The sequence below is a fragment of the Danio rerio genome, chromosome 5, assembly GCF_052040795.2.
Source record: "Danio rerio strain M-AB ecotype USA chromosome 5, GRCz13ab, whole genome shotgun sequence".
In the NCBI taxonomy this organism is placed as follows: Eukaryota; Metazoa; Chordata; class Actinopteri; order Cypriniformes; family Danionidae; genus Danio; species Danio rerio.
In genome coordinates, this window is record NC_141025.1 from 15,354,710 (window position 1) to 15,375,809 (window position 21,100).

Here is a 21,100-nt window from a genome sequence, read left to right on the forward strand (position 1 = left end):
GTTAACCAGGCAGGGTAATTAGGCAAGTTATTGTATAACTATAGTTTGTTCAGTAGACTATCGAAAAAAATTGCTTAATGGGGCTAATAATATTGACCTTAAAATGGTTTTTAAAAAATTCAAAACTTCTTTTATTCAAGCCAAAGTAAAACAAATAAGACTTTCTCCTGTATAAAAAAAACATGACATACTGTGAAAAATTCCTTTTTTTAAATTTTAAAAGGAAAAAAAAATTCAAACGTTTAATAATTTTGATTTCAACTATATTTCTATAGCATAAAAATCTGAACATGAGGCAAAGTAATTTTTAAAGTTATTATTTTTGTATTGCTCAGTAATTCAGAAAATACACCAGAGAGAGCGAGAAAGATTAATTTTTTTAATATATATTTTCTATACTTAATTATGCTAATTTTGTATGAACAAATCTATCAGCAAATCCTTTAGAATATAAATATATAATAAATCTACCAACACAAAGGTACCTGTAATAGGGCTGCACATTATATCATATGAGCATCGTTATTACAATGTGTATATCTGCAATAGTCACATCGCTGGATGATATTTATGAAATATTAAAATATAAGGATATTATTTGTAGGCGAATGTATATCGCAGCAAAACAAAATATCGCAATGTAATATTTTTCCAATATTGTGCAGTCCTAACCTGAACACTTAAAAAAACTCAAAACAAATTGAGTGTGACAAAAAGTGACAAAATAATAATATAGTAATAAACAGCATAACTTAATTGTATATTGTGGATGTTTTCCTTACATTAGACAAGAAATAACACTTTATGAAAAGCCAAATGTTGGAAAATCTCCAAAATGCATAATAAACAGTCTTTCTGGCTGTAGTGTCTTATTATGGAAGGCAACAATTTTCTCTGCATACTGCCTTATTGTAGCAGTCAAAGAGTAGAGAGTAGACATCTCTCTTTTCTGCTTTCATTAAAAACTCAATGGGTTTTCTGCTGGCACATTGCACGCTGGTGGCACATCGCACATTGGTTTGGCTGGTGTGCTTCAGCCCCTGCTGGTAGATGCCATAATTACATCAGTATGCAGGCCAAAACATGTTTACCCATTGATCCACATTCAAAAGTAACCAGATGTCCTGAAAATATTTCATTTACGGCAAGCATCATTCTTGCAATATAACAGCAAATTAGTACTGTTCGGCATGATTTTGCGGAGCAGTTGTTTTCAGTTGTTTTTAGATGCCATGGATGGACCTTCAATTATGATCCGTGTGCAAGCAACCATCCAAAAAGTCTTTTAAAAGTTATAATTATTCCCCCCTTTTATGAAAGCATAGTGTTGGGTTTATTATCAGTATTTATTGACACATTTAAGGAAATTTTATATTATTAATTTTAAACTAATTTGCATATTTCTCAGTGTTTAATCAGATTTATATATTTTTCAGACGAATTTAAATCGTGTTTTTTGGTAACTGTTTAAAAAAATATTAATTGTTTAAAATCAGTTTAATTTTTTTTACACCTTTTAAACTATATTTGTTTTTCTAATTTACTTTTTTGTGATGAAATTTTTATTGAAAAGCTGAAAATAATCTTGCATACATAGTTACAGACAAAAATACCAACCAACAGCATTTTCTATTTTTTGCCCACCCCACCCACCCCACCGCTGGCGAAAATAATAATTAACAAAAAAGAAAATCAGAGCAAAAAACAAAAAGAGAAAGTAAATAAAATAAAATACAAATAATATATAAAATTAAATAAAAAAGGGGTAGAATGCCTAAATTAAGAAATACGTAAATAAATAAATTAACCCCTGCATTTTAATTCTTAAGAACACTTTTATATACATTGGACTTTTACACATAGGGTAAATAAAATACAAAGAAAAAAAATCACTATAGCATATCTTATATTTTAGTTATTGGACATATTCATGAAGTAATAGTTTTTGTAGAAGCGCCATGCATCCTTGCCACAGACAGTTTCATACTTGTAATGTCCAAGAACATTCAATGTTTCCGGTCCCGGGAGTGTGGAGACTGCCAACGTAAAGCTAACATTTTTTTAGCTGCTGTTAAAGCAGAAAATTATCCTTTTTTTCTGAAATAAAAGTCAAAGGATGAACCATCATTTAAAAGCAAAAGCTTAGGGCAACATGTATGATTCCAGTATGTCCTTTAGGGTCAGTAACACATTATGCCAAAAGTGAATTACTTCAAGGCAATCCCAAAACATGTTTGTATGTACCTATGACATCCCCTAAGCAGAAATTACAATTGGGAGATGATGTTAGTTTCATTAAGTGACATTTGCTCGGAGTGAGGTCAATTCTATATGAATCATTTTGTAATGAATTAGCTGATGATAGGATTATTTGAGGTAAGTTTAAAGTTAGTCCATAGTCTCAACATAGATCATCAGTATTTGTAGAAGAGTTTGTGTCACATATCTTTATGCCAAATGTTTATAATTGGTAGTTGTTTGTATGAATAAATAATAGATAAAAAGCAGATACTAGACCTTTCGTATTTACTTGTAATGTCAAAGTACTGTGAATTCTAATGGTGGGAATATTTATTCCTCACGGTCTCAGATCTCAGACGTAAATAAAAGGAAAAAGACGTCTCTGGAAGACTACATTGTGCCTTCAGATTACTAAAGGAGCTCATGCCATCTTGTTTTTCTAATTTACTTATTATTGTTTGAATATTTAATTTTAATTACATCCCTAATATATGTAAGATGTAAATATATGTGAGACATATTCATTCATTTTCTTGTCAGCTTAGTCCCTTTATTAATCCGGGGTCGCCAAAGCGGAATGAACCGGCAACTTATCCAGCAAGTTTTTTCTTTTTTTTTTTTTTTTTTTACGCAGCAGATGCCCTTCCAGCCACAAACCCATTTCTGGGTGTAACACACACACACGCACACGCACACGCACACGCACACGCACAGGGCAATTTATTCTACCCAATTCACCTGTACCGCATGTCTTTGGACTGTGGGGGCACCCGGAGGAAATCCACGCGAAGGCAGGGAGAACATACAAACTCCAAACAGACGGCAACTGAGCCGAGGTTCGAACCAGCGACCCAGCGACCTTCTTACAATGAGGCAACAGCACTACCTACTGCGCCACTGCCTCGCCATGTGAGATATATTAATGGGGTAAAATTAGAAGACCACTAGGAAAACATATTTAGAAAATCACATCACAATCAATTTAAAACATGAAGTTAAAATATTAGTATTCTGTTCCCTAAAATTATAACTTTCATTCATTTATACATTTTCCTTCGGCTTAGTCCCTTATTTAACAAGGGTCACCACAGCGGAATAGACTATAATTTCATTATGCTCTATTTCATTTATTCATTTTTTTTCCAGCTTAGTTTCTTATTTATCAGGGGTCACCACAAGGGAACGAATCACCAACTATTCATACGTTTTACTCGGTGGATGCTCTTCCAGCTGCCAACCAGTACTGAGAAAAACACTTACACTCACATTCATACTGATACACTATGGCTAATTTTGCTTATCCAATTCAGCTAGCTCATGTCTTTGGACTGTGGGGGAAACTGAGGACTCCTCTAATGGCTTTTAACTCAACAGTATAGTGAGTGGCTTTATTTTAGTCTACTGTCAAATTACTGTCATTTGATTAGGCTATATCTAAATTTTGGTCACAGTCATCTATTATTTACTCCAGAGAAAATAGATTTAAATGCAATATTAAGTTTAGCTTAATGCTGAATTAAAAATATGTATGCCATATAATCTAGTAGTGTTTCTTTGCTTTGGCTTTTTCGGGGTTAAAATTTTTTCCCAAGAAATACTGGGAGATCTCTTAATACTGCTTTTCTATGATTTAGCCAATTATATTTTCAAGGTCAGGAAAGAAGGCAGACACAAAAGTCTTCACAGCAACATGGACACCTCTAAATGGCATTAAAAGTGTCACATGCTGTATTTATAAAGTATAATTTACCTAAAAATATAATTTTTGTCTTCATGTAATGATATATACGCAGTCACAGAATCACATATAATAACCACAACCTTTTTGTTTACTACAGAGGGGACGCACATGTGCACGCCAATGATGCCTACTTTAGTGAACAGAACCAGCATAGGCTGTGAATAACAGGTAATAAAGTTGCAAATAACGTTCAGTTTGTTGCACAGAGTGATCGTTTGAGAGCCGCGCGGGAAGTATGCCAAATGTCAAAGTTTCCCAGTGAAATAAGGGTCTAATAATATTGTCAATGACAAATGACAAGCATCTGTCTCAAACAAAATAATTCAACCTCAGAATTATGAATAGTTGTATTCTGATCTCATCACATTACCGTGAATTAACAAACAGGACATATATAAAGTCTGTTCAAGTCAACCAATCCAAGTCTATAAAAAATTTAGCATTTTAACCAACAGTAGACCCACACATATAGGCCTAATATTATTACTGTTGTTTTACCATATCTTTGAGAAATAACAATAATAAAAGCTTACTAATATTAACCTTTATTTTACATTTACAGAATCATGAGAAAATTGTAATCATGATATCAAAAAAAAAAATTATAAAAATTGCGATTCTCATTTTAGCCAAAACCGTGCAGCCCTACATCGAACTGTTGCATAAACGCAATATCACACTCATAGCAGTGCAATATGGCTGAATATTTTTACTCGTGGGATACTAAGTGTGTACTTACACTATGCTATGCGAGCCGTGCACAGGCCCTTTCCCGGTTCATTTGAGAAGTGTGAGTGCTCTGAATCGGGCTAAGGCACGGTTCACTTGGCCGGCCATGGCATGGTTGGAAGAGTTGTGCCATAGTGCGGTTCACTTGGGCTCATGCACCGTACGCTTGTAGTGTGAGTGAGTATCCACAGTAGTAATTTTTGTTTTGTCATTAATGTATCTATTTATTTATGTATATACTGTTAAAAGTCCTTTATTATCACCATAGATATATACATTAGATGTCTCCTGGCCTATTGTTGTCTATTGGACGTAATGCGTCAATAGCGCCGCCATCTTGCTACAGGGGAGCGCTCCTTTGAAAAGGAATGCGGGACCAAGGTACAGTGGCGGACTGTGGCCATCCAAAGCCAGAGATATACACATATACACATATATCTATGATCGGGAGTTTTCCTGGATGTTATTATGTAATTTTTTTTTTCTAATTACGAAAATTATAATTTTACATCACTTTTCTACATTGATGGATCAGTGACCGCACTGGCATTTCTGGCAAAAAGCTTGTGTTTGAGTGTACAGAAATGTACTATTCACCCTCCCTGTTAAATTAAATCTAATCCGTGTCCTGAAACACACTTTCTCTCCTGCTTTCACTTCTCATACTGACGGAGGGAGTGATTCGTTTGTGAATGAATTCCCCGAACGATTCTTTCACTAACGTTAGACAATAATACAAGTTTCTAGCAGCGCAGCTTCTCGTTGTCATATTTCTTTTGCATTGCTTGCTAATTTTATTCAACAAAACTTTGCCGTATGGTGAATGCAGTAAGTGACTGTTATCATCAATAACGTTACCTGATTAGCACAAAAGTTCAGAACATACAAAAACAGAAAAAAAACTTATTATTACCTATGGAATGTTCTGCCTTTGTGCTTTTTGTTTTTTTGTTACTACACCCGTAGACAGCGCTAAAGTCCCGCATTTTCACGTAATAACACTGTTTTGACTAGTGCGGTTGAAGGACATTTGTCCTGAGAGAACTGTACCAATGTGGCGGTACTATTGACGCATGCTCAGGGTCCCTATGCGATATCTAGTGTATATATCTATGTATTATCACTACTAATGACTGGGTTTGAAAAATAACATCAACAGTTGAGAAAGCATGCGATTGGGTTACCATGGCGATACTTGTTGTGTTTACTTCAGATGCTACCAAGCTGCGCCTGGGGAAAGACACTAAAGTTTCATTGTGATTTTGTTTCTCCTGATAATTCAGGCACTTTAATCTGCCTACGAGTTCCGCGGCCGAGACCCGTAACAAGAGCAAAACACGCCATGCTTGTTCAATAAAAGCAAACTGTCGTAGATTATTTAAGACGCAAACCCCTCACTGCACGACAGTTCCACCTTCAGCAAACCTCCTAATTCCTGCAGCACGAGGACTTTGATTGATGATTGTTTATGAGCGTCAAAAGTGGCTGATCTTTTTGGGAAATATTTGACTGTGTGTCACTGCATCCCAAACGATCAAAACAATATAATCAAGAAATCTTAACTGTGCTAAGCGCTTATTAAACTGAACAGCACATCATTGATGACGTAAGCATGAAGGGGGAAAACTCAAGAGATACCAGGCTCAGTTGTATAAACTGTTGTATAAACACAATATCACACTCGTAGCAGTGCGTTATGGCTGAATATCATCACTGGTTGGACACTAAGGCCCTCGGCCTGTGGCCTTGTGTTAACGCACGGCCCTCACCAGTGCTGATATACAGCCATATCACACTGCTACTCATCTAATATTGTTCATATAGACAATATTAATTTAAAGAGAGATCTGTGATGATGGGTCGAGCTCATTTCGAGTACTGTATACAAACTATTAATTGACTGAATTTACAGAAAAAATGCTATACTGTGATATATATTGTTATGTTACAACTAAAATCGTGATATAAGATTTCTGTTATATCGCCCAGCCTTAATATGGACACATGATTGATAGCAATGATGCCAATTCATATGATGTGATCTGCATATTTCAGCAGCTGCCGGAGGCTCTTACCAGATGTGGAGCATTTAGTGATCGCGGAGCAGAAAACCCCCCCGAGGGTCTGTCAGGACTCACGGATATGAGCTCTGACAGGTGGATGGACTGACATTCTGGTGTGATTGTGTCGAATGGAGAGCTGAAAGCCACAAACAGGGTCCAGGTGTTTCAGGACATGGAGGAGGCAGCTTCAGGCAAAACCACTGTCAGTTTAAACGCTTTCTAGAGAACTGACATTTCCTAACGAGGAGCTATTACAGACATAAATATAAAATTAATAAGAGCTTTTTTTTGTTTCATATTCATTTGACCTTTTTTTGACTTAACAGCACCATTGTTTGCTGTGCATCCCCGACGTCATTATCTTTGCCATGAAAAATCAAAGCTAATTCTTTGCTGCTAAAAATAAGTGGCATAAACAAATACAGGCAAAGGTCAAAGGAGACTTTAAAGTGAATAGCAGAGATGAAACAGATTTAGGAATAGGTAAACAAAATAAAGAGGCCTCTTATGGTCGTTGAAATTCATTAATATCCTTATATTTCAAAGTTTATTTCTGAATGTAATTTATATAAAGGAATGGTAAAAAGTGGGCTGAGCTATACTTGTATATCTTTGTCCATATCATTGCAGAAACAAGCCTTCTTTGAAGTACTTTTGGGAAACTGTTATGGTTCATATTTGGTTCGTGGTCCATGGTTTCACAAGACATTTTTTAAGCAAACAGATTAAGTGTAATATTTGGATTTCTTTTGTACTGCAAGACTAGAGAGTCACTTATAATGATTTTTTATTGTAATGTTTTTGTTAATTAAAATTGTTACTTTTATTTTTTAATATTTATTACATTTTTCTTCTGCAGAAAGTTATTTTTTTTCAGTTTGTCTGGAATAAATATAATAATTTTGAAAAAGTTTGATATTATTAGCCCCATTAAGAAACTATTTTTCTCAATTGGCTACAGAACAAACCTCTTTTATCCAATGACTTTTAACAATACACAATATTATTTTGACATTTTACCATATTTTACAAAGATATGGAATTTAGCTTTAAGTGCATTTTCAAGAGCTTAACCAGTATAGCTTAAGCAAGTCGAGTAATTAAATAGGTTGTCATGGCAAAGACATAAGTAATTTGTTATTTAAAATGAGTTATTATAGCAATGGTGTTTTGTTTTGTTAACGTGTTGAACATTTTCTCATCGTTAAAACAGCACTTGGGAAATATATAAAAAATACAAAGTATTGTATTCACAGTACAGCTAATCATTTTGTCTGCAACTGCATGTACAAATAAACATGAACGTAAATAGATTCATTTAATTAAACTGCACTAATCAGCATGAAATGACTTCTACAAATGAGTATATCAAAAATAAAACCATGATTACTTTCAGATAGATATACTGAATGGTTTTTATTTATTTAACCTGAATTTAGACATGAAACTGAATAAAAAAAAATTAAATTATAGAACTTCAGTAAAAATCAAAATAAAAATCATTTTCAAATGAACAAATCTAGAGGATTTATTTGTATTTATATATTTTACACAGACAAATAGATATTTGTGACCAGTCACATTTGTTTTAAACTGACATTCATTCATACATAATCCATTCATGAAAGCTGAACAAATAAGCTTTCTATTGATGTATGTGTTGTTAGGATAGGGCAAATTTTAATTAGGGCTATTTGAATAACTGGAAAATCCCGCAAAAAATCTATACTGAAAAAAAAAAAATTGCCTTCGAAATGAAGTAGCAATGCACATTACTAATAAAAAAAGTAATTTTGATATATTTGCTGTACACTGTAAAACATTTTGGGTTACGCAAAATCAATCGATGTTGCCCCAACACAAACAAGTTAAAACTTATTAAGGTAAAACGTTTTTCAAATACAAGTGGATGAAACATAAATTGTCCCAATAATCACTTCAAGAATTGTGTTTCAGCTAACTTTAAATAAGTAGTTTGAACAAGCAGCAGGAATATTTACAACGTAAAAATGCTGGGTTCCACACAATTGATTGTGTTGAGGCAACTTGAAGGAATTAAGTTAACTTATTCATTTTTAAAAGTTTGAGTGGATTAAACATAAAGCAAAAATACAAAAAGCAAAGAAATTTAATTTAATTTAGGAAATTTAAAAAACATGGCACATGATCTTTTTTCCCAGTAATGTATTTTTGGATAAGTTAATTTCAATTACCAAAAATATACCTCCACAAAATGGACCCTTTTCATAAAACTGTTTTGACGTGTTTAATGTTCATCATGTTCTTAAATCCTTGAAAGTTCATTCATTCGATCATTCATTCATTCATTCATTTATTTTCTTGTCGGCTTAGTCCCTTTTTTAATCCTAAGTCGCCACAACGGAATGAACCGCCAACTTATCCAGCAAGTTTTTACGCAGCGGATAACCTCGAAAGTTTTTTACATTTATTTATTTTTGTTAAATGTATGATCATTGAAATGCATTCATGAATGTATTGTATCATCTTTGTGTCACATTTCGAAAAATGATTTACCGCTTATGTGAGGTGTTTCTAATGCAGCGTCTATGGGGCTGAGAGTAAATATGATTTTATTCTTTCCCCCGGCTGCGGTTATCAGTCTCACACAATTTTTTCCTTTTTCTGAAAGTCCTGATAACACCATTGTGGAGTTTTTCTTTTATTATTTCAGCAAATAGAGTTGTAAAAAGTTATCTGTTGTACTCTCCAATTCTAAGTATGCCTACTGCTACTGAGGAAAACGGAAATGTGAAAAGGGTCCATAATATTTGTGGTCCAGGGTCACATTTAAAGGTTCAAGAAACACTCGAGTACTTTTTCTTGTTGTTGAGATTTTAACAGATTTGTGTGTGTTGAGCATCAGTTAAGACAAAGTTAGCACCTGTTAGCTGAAATTGTGGGGGAAACTGGATAATTTGGAGCTTCTGTCAGCTAACTTCAGCTTCTGTGTTTAAAATGATTTTTGAGGCAGATCAAAATCGGCGACGTATTGCAGAACTGCAAGTGCAAAGATGACGCGTCGGTTTCTCATAATTTTTCATTAGTTTTCTTATCCTATGAGAAGAGCCGGCTTCTTAATTATTCATGACTGCACGTGCATTCCGAAGGCAAGGCAGACCTGCCTGTGACAAGCTGTGAGATCCTACGTTGATGATTGGGTGAGACCGCATCCACGGACCCACGGCACACAGCATTTAGCTGTTCATGAAGGGTCGTATGTGTTTGTTTCCATTATCCAGGGGGTTTGTTGCATGTTTTCCCTGCGATGCTGTCAGGGTCGATACAGCAAAGCTGTGTGTGTACAGCAAGCATTTTTGTCAAGAGAGCAGTATGAGAATTGGAGAATGGTGGATGTTGTCTTTTATCAGAAGTTCGATCACATTTAGACACATCGCCGTGCTGCTGTGTTTGCCTAAATTTTCTAGATTACCAGCAAGGCTAATGGTTGAAATAGACAGGGCAAGAGACCCGCTGCACTGAGTCTGCATTCAGACCCGGTAATCGAAGGAAAAGCCCTTGTTTATAGTGTTTATATGAACACGATTATCTTTATAATGATATAAAAAATTGTGGTTGTGTGAATGAAATTACTACAAATGTAGCAGGACATTAAATTACTGTTTATTTCTTTGCATTTTAACTTCATAACTATCAAATCAGGGGTCTCCTCACTGTTTGTGTCTCATTTTGTGAGCCGACTGACAACAGCTTGCTCCTCTCTTTCTCCCCTGCTCTGCTGGCCATGCCCACTCCTGCCCTTTGCTCGCGGAGCTCCACGCCCATTATCATGCATCTTTTGAAAAAATTCTGAGGTAGACCTAAACCGAAAGTGGGGGGTGTCATGGCCCTTTAAATATTAAAATCAAATTGCACTTTTGAAAATTAAAATATGAATGCTTTGACTTTTAAAATTTAAAATAATATAAAGTAAGAGAAAAGTATCCAATTAAATGATACTCGATTGCTGTATTTTTCTTATTTTCCTTGTACTCTGCACTGTCAGTTGGGGTTTGTTGTCCTCCAACTCTACAGTATCTGACAGCCAAGCTGATATAATGACAGCTTGCCATTTAAAACGCAAACTTCCAAAGCGCATCTTATTGACACGACTTGTCTAAGAGTTACTGATGTGACAGAAGGCGGTGCAGGAAGGCTTGACACACATCATGCGAAATTAGAGAATTGATTTAGCATCGACTTTCACCATAAGCGTCGCTGATATCTACTAATTTGGCTCCAGTGACAGCTATGGCTGACTCACCGTCTCTTTGACGCATTCTTGCCGCGCAGCCCAATTCTGTCAAATATTGTTGAAAACTTGTATGTTTTTTTTTCCTCCCCACATCGATTCTTTGATGTCTGTGCATTAATCTGGGCTGCAGAACGACTCTTTGATTTCTTATTAGCAGTTTGCCTCTAACTTTAGCACACACGCGCAGCTACATTTTGTCTTGTTAGCAGGGTTTTTAAAGCTAAGCAGATAATCACATTATTTCCCCTTTCTGTTATTTAGACACTTCATAATTATAGTCTTCCACCAAACAGTAGATTTGCATTTGCTATCTGTTTATGTGCAAGAGAATGACACCGTTTAGAAGTTGCAGAGTGCAAGATCAAAAGCTCCTTTAAACGAAACTGATCAGTCATAATTTATTCCTTAAGATATTCCGGCAGGCAGTGCAAACAGCCTCAATCTCGAAGGAAATAAATCGTGTGATCTTGAAAAAAACCCTCGCTCTGTTTGACTGGAGGTGTTCTTTATGAGAGACAGGATGGATGTCTGAAGAAAGTGTCTGGTGTCTTTGAATGCGCATGTTTGCTGCCTACGATTGACTGCCACCTTGCCTTACTTTGACAGATTTAAGTAAGCTAATTGACTAGTGTACATTAAGCAGTTTTGCAGGTAGGCAGACATGGGAGGTTTGGATGTGCGGTAACACTTTATTTTGATGGTCTATTTGAGTATTAGTCGACTCTCTGCTGATACTGCTCCTTCAACAGACATTTAACTGACTATAAGAAACTTTGCAAGTACATGTCAACACACTAACTCCAACCTAACAGTCTACTTATGATCTAATGAGAATTAGTTGGCATGTAGATGCAATGCAACTTAAATTCAACAAACGCACCATCAAAATAAAGTATGACTATATGTGGTTTTAAATCGTAGCAAATTCAATGTCAAAGTTTATTTTTTTTTTTAAGTGATTAGAATGTACTGCTTGTGTGCACTGCAAGCTTTTGGACACAAGGATGAATGTAAATGTGCCTACAATATGAGGAAATTTTGCAGCAATGAGTAATCTAGCAGGAGAAGCAACTGCCAGATGAAAAATCACGGTCTATCAAATGATGGCAGGAGATGTGCTGTAACACATGGCCAAAAAACAAAAACAAGAAAATACAGAATGACAAAAGACTCCTCTATGAGTCATTGCCTTGACATTAAAACAGTGAAACACCTTCAGAAAACACACCAGACAAACCATTTCTTCTGATAATATAAAAGGATTGAACAGTATTTTGCGATTTTTGTTGAAAATTAAAAGCTTTTCTTCTTTAAAATCTCATTTGTTGGTCACAAATATATATATATATATATATATATATATATATATATATATATATATATATATATATATAGAGAGAGAGAGAGAGAGAGAGAGAGAGAGAGAGAGATAGATAGATAGATAGATAGATAGATAGATAGATAGATAGATAGATAGATAGATAGATAGATAGATAGATAGATAGATAGATAGATAGATAGATAGATAGATAGATAGATAGACGGAAAGACAGACATGGATGGATGGATGGATGTGTGTGTGTATATATATATATATATATATATATATATATATATATATATATATATATATATATATATATATATATATCCATCCATCCATCCATATACACACACACACACACCCGACAAAAAGTCTTATTATTCTACTATTTAGTCTACACTTCACTTCCTAATCTGCAATTGCCTCTCTGGATATACCACTAACTGTACTAAAAAAACAAACAAAAAATTACTAATACTTTCCAGACTTTACAGACCTGAAACTTGCCTACAGCACTTATTCATTGTTGCTCTTATAGTTGTGTAAATTGCTTCCTTGTCCTCATTTGTAAGTCGCTTTGGATAAAAGCGTCTGCTAAATGACTAAATGTAAATGTCTATTTAATCATTTGATATAAGTAGTGGATTATATGAAAGGCAAATACCCCTAGATTACGCTTATTTTACTAAAATAAAATATGATCATGCCTTGATTTTTAATTATTTCATTAGGGCAGTAAGGTCTGACTTTGCTTAGTTCACTAAACAGAAATAATGTACAGTATAGAATATAAAGTCATGCTGCAGTTGAAAAAGAATTAATATTGTGTATGAAAATCTACCTTCTGCCACTTTTCTAAACAATCAACTAGAAGTTATAATTTGTTGCTCTTACAACTTCATCAATGACAGGACTTTTATCAGGTAGTGTACAAACATATCTTTAAGAAAGCTGGCTGCCTCCATTATTTGTTTTTCCCATGGATCAGCTTTGTTTGAAATTTTTTCTTTTACTACAGAATTTTACAAGCACAAGCTCTAGTGTGACCGCAGCTTAAGTCGCTTTGGAGAAAAATGTCTGCTAAATGACTAAATATAAATGTAATTTCCATGACTTTTCCAAAACCTTGTGGGTTTTTCTGTTTTTCCAAAACTTTTCCAGGCCTGGAAAATGCCATGTCAAAATTCCATGACTTTTCCAGGTTTTCCATGACCGTATGAACCCAGAAAGAAAATGGTCAGAAATACTATATTTTATGTTATAATAAGCCTACTTGAATTTAATTCATAACTCCCTTAAGGCCAAAAAGTAATATTTGCACCTCACTTCACCTAAAATGTATTCATTCTTTTTGTTTATTTTGTAGATAACTGACCAACAAAAATACATAAAAATAAAGATACAAATTATATCAAAAGAAATTTGTTACAAAGGAACATTTTCCCAACAAAATTAGGCTATATGAAGTGCTCAAAAATTGTTTTAATGTTGCTATTTTGGGTTTTTCATCTATTGTTTTTTTTTTTCAGACTTATCAGGTAGCAATCCAAATTAATTCAAAATTTTACTCTGCGAGTCGTTCTTTTAAAGAGATTGTTCCGGTTGTTGTAGCTGCTAAATCATACTAACAGGAACACAAATGAACCGAATCAGATGTGTGTTCAAACTGAAGTGTCAGAAAACATGCAATAGGCTTATAAGGAGCAAATTCTACACAGTTTTGCAACCTTAAAGGGCTCCACAGGCTATTGAATTAAATGGTCTATTTTTGCACAAACGTGCGAGCAGTTAAGTTACTTTTCCACATGCAATATTATCTATTGTAGATAAACCATTAATGATGATACTACTGTTTACAAACTACATTGGCACCGCCAGTATTTTGGAGCCATATTATCACTAGTAAACCGTGCAACCCTAGTAAAACATATGCTGGACAAGTTGTTAGTTCATTCCACTATGGCGACCCCTGATTAATAAAGGAACTAAGCCAAAAAGAATGTTATGCTCATCATTTTTTTGCTTCATTCTGCAAACTAGTACTGATGACTTCCGAATTGAAAATCAAAATGTTGTCATTCAGAGCCCTTTTTTTTTTTGTTTTTACCCTCATTTCATCTAGGAATTTGCAAACACGAGTGCTGGTTAAAGCTGACAGCATTTTCATTTCTGAATGGACCATTTCTTTATAATTAATGCCACTTTGTGCATATCCTATGAAGCTTGTTCTTTGATTAATAAATGAACGGAGCACGAACAGAAAAGAATCCAGTATGCATTCTTCATGCCAGCAGGGCACTGCAGAAATAAAGTCTCGACATTCAGGAAGCCTTGAAGTCAGTATAAAGAGCGAATATGTGAATACGCTCTCGCACCCATTCCGAGTGATGAAAAAATAAGTTAATATATTTCTTCATCTGAATGTACACTATGCAAATGTTTCAAGCTCAAATAAAATCCATGCTGTGATAGACTTATTAGATGCACAAATGAAGTCTGTTGGTCTCGCCTCTGCTATGCACGCACACATACACAAAAAGAGAGCCAGAATGCAAGTTAATGCAATTATTTTTATGGAAAGTGTTCAAAAAAAAAAAAAGTCTAGCAAGCAGTGTTATTTTTAAAGCGCCACGCATCTCGCCTGCAAAAGCCTTTGCAAGCTGTGACAGTCCTTGAAAACAGAAGACATTTTGAAGGTGGATTAATGCTGTATCTGCTGCATCAACCAACAGTCATGGTAAATAAAAGTAGCGCAGGTGAATCTGAAGCTGGCAAGACAGCTTAAGCTGGAGTAGTTTGTACCACATAAAAAAAGCTGCAAACGTTAATACCAATCATCATCATTTTTAGCTAGCCCCATCAATAGAAAGCTGTAATGTCAGTCCTATAAAACAACCCTGGCAGCCGACGGATGCTACTGTACCGCACGCGCTCTGAATGAGGAACAGTGAGAGAGTGTGCATTCAGGAAACAGGCCTGGAGGAAATTTCAGTGCTCTGTTCCCTATGGAGCGATGCATGTCTGCAGAGAGCTTGGCACAGGTTTGGTGTGAGGTCAGTCTGTCCGAGCCAGAAGTGTTTGGCTGAACTTTCTGCAGACACACACCATGGAAATCTATCAAATGATTCAAGGTAGCAGAGCCAGAACAGTCCAGGGAGCTTGTTAGATGACTTTACAGGGTCACTCGGTGAACATTCTTTCCTTTTATTATACATTTTTGGGGACAGCAGTTTGACTGAAAAAAAACGGTCCTATAAAAATGATCAGTCGAAACAGAGTTGAAGACCTACTGAATTATTAGCCCTCTGTATATTTTTTCCCCAATTTTGTTTAATGGAAAGAAGATTTATAAACATAATAGTTTTAATAAGTAATTTATAATAACTAATTTCTTAGTTATCTTTGCCATGATTGTACATAATATTTTGCTAGATTTTTTTTTTTTTACGAAGCGGATGCCCTTCCCGCCGCAACCCATCTCTGGAAAACATCCACACACACATTCACACACATACACTACGGACAATTTAGCCTACCCAATTCACCTATACCACATGTCTTTGGACTGTGGGGGAAACCGGAGCACCCAGAGGAAACCCACGCGAACGCAGAGAGAACATGCAAACTCCACACAGAAACGCCAACTGAGCCGAGGCTCGAACCAGCAACCCAGTGACCTTTTTGCTGTGAGGCGACAGCACTACCTACTGCGCCACTGCTTCGCCCCATTTCAAGTTCATTTATTTATAAAGCATATTTAAAAGCAGCCACAAGACTGACCAAAGTGCTGTACATAAGACAGAGTATACAGAGACAGATTATACAAACATAAAAATAAACCAAGACAAACAACTGCATAATCTAAAAAAATGAAGCAATAGAAAAGACTGTTAAAATAATATTAAAAGCCAAGCTAAGTTTAGGAGGGATTTAAAAATAGATAGTGATGGAGTTTTGTTTTTTACGAACGTACGAATTTTAATCTCATGAGGCAGTGTTCTATAACCACGGACCCACCAAAAAAAACCTCTGTCCTCTCTTCTTTTAGAACAATTGAGAAATTTAAAGGCTTGTAGGTTAATTAGACAAGTTAATTAGACAAATCATTGTATAATGATAGTTTGTTATTTAGACAATATAATATATATACTGTATATTAAACGTAAAAATTAAAAACTGCTTTTATTTTATCTGAAATAAAACAAATACGACTCTCTCCAAAAGAAAACATATTTTAGGAAATACTTTTTTTGCTCTGTTAAACATAATTTGGGATATATATATATATATATATATATATATATATATATATATATATATATATATATATATATATATATATATAAACAAATTCACAGGAGGGCTAATAATTTTGACGTCAACTGCATATTTAATCACAACTGCTGGATTAATCCAATCAAAAATATGGCAAAACCATTACCCTTTTAAAACAAATGTTCTAATTAAATTTACAAATGTAATTTTTTTCCTGTGAGAGTAAAGATGAACTTTCAGCATCATTCATTCTTAAAGGTCTAGTCCTAAAGGCTGATTTATACTTCTCTGTGGCCAGAGCCTACCGGTGAAGCCTACCGCGGTCGTCATCGACGCTGACGCGCACCTCTCAAAAAATTTAACTACACGTCCCAACCACACGTAGTGCAAGCTCTGTGATTGGTTGGCTTGGTAGCGCTGACGAGCGTGGGCGGAGGTGTGAGCTGCGCGAGCCCGTTGGAGCGAGTGTTTACAAGTCCCGTGAAGTAGCTCTATATGGAAATTGCTGTTTTGTGTTTACCTTATGAGTAAAGTTGTTGTATATCCGCCGATTCCCACCTCAAAATGAGCGAGTTTGAACTTCTTGTACATTAAGGTAGTACGTTCGGAAAAAACAAAACAACAGCGAAGAAACTCGACATAGAGGAACATAAACACCTACTGCCAGCTAGCGTTTCAGAAGTGTTATTGCAGAGCAACACAAACAGCACGTATGCTGAACGACTACACGAATTGCATGCACCATGGGTCATGTCGATGCAGTAGTATAATCAATCGCATCTAATCAGCCAATCACTGTACTCAAATAGCCTCCACAGTCACAAGAACTCAATCCAATAGAGCAGCTTGGGGATGTGGTGGATCGGGAGATTTGCATTATGAATGTGCAGTCGACAAATCGAAAGCAATGGTGTGAGGCTATCATGCCAATATGGACCTCTGAGGAATATTTCCATTACCTTGTTGAATCTATGCCATGAAGGATTAAAGCAGTTCTGAAGGCAAAAGGTGGTCCAAACCCAGTACTACATATGCTGGAAAAGATGCCGGTTGATTCCACTGTGGTGACCCCTAATGAAGGGACTAAGCCAAAGGAAATAAATGAACGAATGAATGAATGAAAATTTCTTATCAATGTTGAAGAGTTATAGTATTTTTGTAAAACTTTCTTTCCACTTTTTCAGTTATTATTTGGTTAAAAGTAAATATCAAATATTATTAATATTATTCTAAACACTACTGAAAACACCATACATCTAACAGTAACACTTCTCTAATGGTGAACAGACAGTCAACGAAATTGAAACCAGATATTTTCCAACTATTTGACCATTTCCAGATATCCAGACCATATATGCAATATTTATTTTTTCCACAGAATAAATGGACTGAACAGGGTTACATAAGTAATGGTAATTTTTCACCACTCCCAATCCATTTATGCTCATGTATTAAAAGTTTGGAAAGTCAGTAATTGTGTTTAACACAGGATTACCTCCAGGTCTCTCTCCTCTGCTAGTCGGCTCTGACTGGTGACCTATAATGCTTCAGAGATGCTTCCAGAAGTAGAAACCCAGCTGTGTAGACACTGATGATGCACTCAATCTAGACTGCTGATCCACACACAGCTGTGTCTGCGGTGCGGCACGTGGCTGCTCCGTAACCTGTGCATGTGAGGGTTTGTTTAGATGCACAACATGAAGGGGGAAAATATAGATGCTGAGCCGTAGAGACTATGCAAGTGGTGATGAGGTTAGCATTGAGGTAAGCAAATCCACAGCTGCGACTACAATAAATATTTAGAGGGAAAAGTCCTCAAAATGGATAGACATTGACAAATTGTCTCCAAAAAAAAATTAATAATAAATTTGCGCTCTTCTGTTTTACAGTGCTCTGTATGTTATAATACACAAAACTGTTTAAAAGTGATATTTTGTTTTTGTCTAAATGTCATTGTCAAAATGGTGACCAATCAGGTAGTCAGGAATGACAGTTTACAGAATGTAAATGCCAGCACAAAATATTAGTTTATTGTGAAAGAGCATAGGGTACGATGGAGCCTACTGATGTTTTTAAAGCTGATATAGCATTAAAATCTTACCTTTGTCCGTGTTCAAGTGCTTCAATCAGGCATGCAGTGCATCTACCAGCTTGGAAAATTTCGTTTGAATGTGCTTCACAGGCTAACATCATATTCAAAACAAGTATGTTACTCACTTCAGCCTTTTTTGAGAATTGTTTCATTATATTTCCACTGTCTTTGCTAGATTTATCCTTCAGAAATGCATATATTGGTCTGGATTTTAGTCTGATTTATACGTTTTCTGTGAAAAGTCTGTAGGCTATGTTGTAATTTTTATTTGGCTGGAATCAGAACTATATCATGTAATTGATGAGTTTATCAACGGAGTATACTAAATTACAACACAAATATACAGTAATAGTTCATAAATGAAGTCTAAAAATGATTAATAGTTGTCATGTTTTGGCCTGTACTAATCGGTCAGACCAGGAAAAAAAACACTAAAGACTAAGCAAAACAAATCAAGCAGAATAGACTATTGAAGTTCGTTTGTCAAAATATTTAACCTGTTACAGTTTAATAAGTCTTTCTCTAGGTGATTTAGCAGCTTCCACACGTTTAACACAGCACAAAACACATATTATAACCGTCACGATGTGTAAATCATGATGACGTAAGTGAGAAAAAAACGCTACATTGAACGGTATGTGTGTGTGTGTGTGTGTGTGTGTGTGTGTGTGTGTGTGTGTGTGTGTGTGTGTGTGTGTGTGCATTAAAAAAAAAAAAAACCGGTGTGTGTGTATGGCGTGACATATCACCTGTGTTTCCTCAGTTTAATCATTGTGGGAAGTGACGTAGCCTACAATTCCAGAGATGCAGTTCCGTCTGATGACAGGGCATTTTGTATCGCTTGGACATCTCTGCTCTTTCAATTTTAATCGATCTGCAAATCCAGCTCAAAATGTGCCTTGTTTATCAATATAGAGTCAATCTATGGTCATATATACTTGCAAAATAAAAGAAAGTTTTGCAAACAAAAAGTATTGAGCAAAAACAAATAAATGCACATCTCCAAAAATCACAAAGCAAAAATAAATTGAGAAAAAAAAATTTTTTTTTTTTTTATTTAGATTTTTTATTCATTTATTGATTTTATTTTCTGCTTAGTCCCTTTATTAATTTGGGGTCGCCACAGAGGAATGAACCACCAACTTATCCAGCATATGTTTTACTTCCAGCCACAACCCATCACTGGGAAACATCCACACACACACTCATACACTACAGTCGTTGGAAGTTTCCAACACAATTCTGTTATGTTGTCCCAAAACAAAATGCTAACTTAATGGTTTACAAATGTAAATAGACTGAACATAAAACAAATAAGTTGGCTAAAGAAATTACAAGAATTGTGTTGTTTCAGTTCATTTTAAACAGGTAGTTTGAACAAGCAGCAGTAATCTTTTTTGTGTGCACTTCCACAACAAACTGCATTCACACACTTCCCAAAACCTGGGTTCTTTGGGAAGAAGATAAACCACACTTTTTTAATAATACTGTTGATGGTCAAAAACTAAATCTAAAATCCTTCACAAGCAAGTTCAGTGCATGGAAGTTCCTATATAACACAAAAATCTACAATCCTGAAGGAGTGTTTTGTACATATTTACTCATCATACATCCAACTTACACTGTAAAAATTGTTTTAATTGTACGGTTTATTACCGGCAGCTGAGGTGCCCGAAAAAAAGTTAAACAACAGCTGTTAAATTACAGAAATGTATACTGTAAAATAACAGACATTAAATTACAGAAATTTCCTGAAGTTGAAATTTCTGGTAAATTTCTGTAATTCAACCTCTGTTATTTTACAGTAAATTTCTGTAATTTAGCGGCCGTTATCTTACATTTACAATTTTTTTTTTTTTTTACAGTGTAGAGAATAAACGCTTTAGCAGTGTAAAAAGAAATCAGAATCCATGAAATAGCCTTAGACACCTCCTAGATTCCTATTAAATATTATTTGCTGAACGAGTATATTCCTTCCCAACTAGAATGAGAACTATAATTTCCTTTTGTTAGTGTTCAATGACCTGAGCAAAACTTTAAAGTGGGAAAACCTATACACTTTAAAGTGGGAAAATGAATAGTCTGACTTGATTGACATAATGTTCTGCCCTTCTGCTTGCTCAACTGTAATCCCATTAGTTTTATGGCATCATACCGGTAATAATTCAAATTTTACAATACTAAAAAAGCCTCAAATTATTTACTAATATGTTTGAATAGGTCATTTTCTCTAAGAATGATCTTTAGGTATAGTAGCTTAATTTACAAGCAAAGTGTGAAAAGGACAACAGTCTGGAAATATTTTTAGCAGAAGCAATAAGAAAACCACTATATTTTGCCTTTAAAACAGACATAGCACCTG

At 35.1% G+C, this 21,100-nt stretch overlaps 1 protein-coding gene across 12 annotated transcripts in view; it reads right to left on the reverse strand.

Moving 5' to 3' along the window:
• cdca2 (cell division cycle associated 2) overlaps positions 1-19,544 on the reverse strand; it is a 48,343-nt gene extending 28,799 nt beyond the window's left edge. For 2 of the 12 annotated variants that reach the window (XM_087252249.1, XM_087252244.1), the window contains exons 1-4: positions 19,488-19,544; positions 18,748-18,829; positions 18,142-18,310; positions 17,606-17,729 (exon numbers count right to left, since the gene is read on the reverse strand). The gene's annotated coding sequence lies outside the window, so the exon portion shown is untranslated. Of the gene's footprint in view, positions 1-17,605; positions 17,730-18,141; positions 18,311-18,747 lie in introns of all 12 variants that reach the window. The other 10 variants (XM_087252247.1, XM_087252242.1, XM_087252246.1 and 7 more) reach the window with 5 other exon arrangements.
• Positions 19,545-21,100: the final 1,556 nt, after the last annotated feature.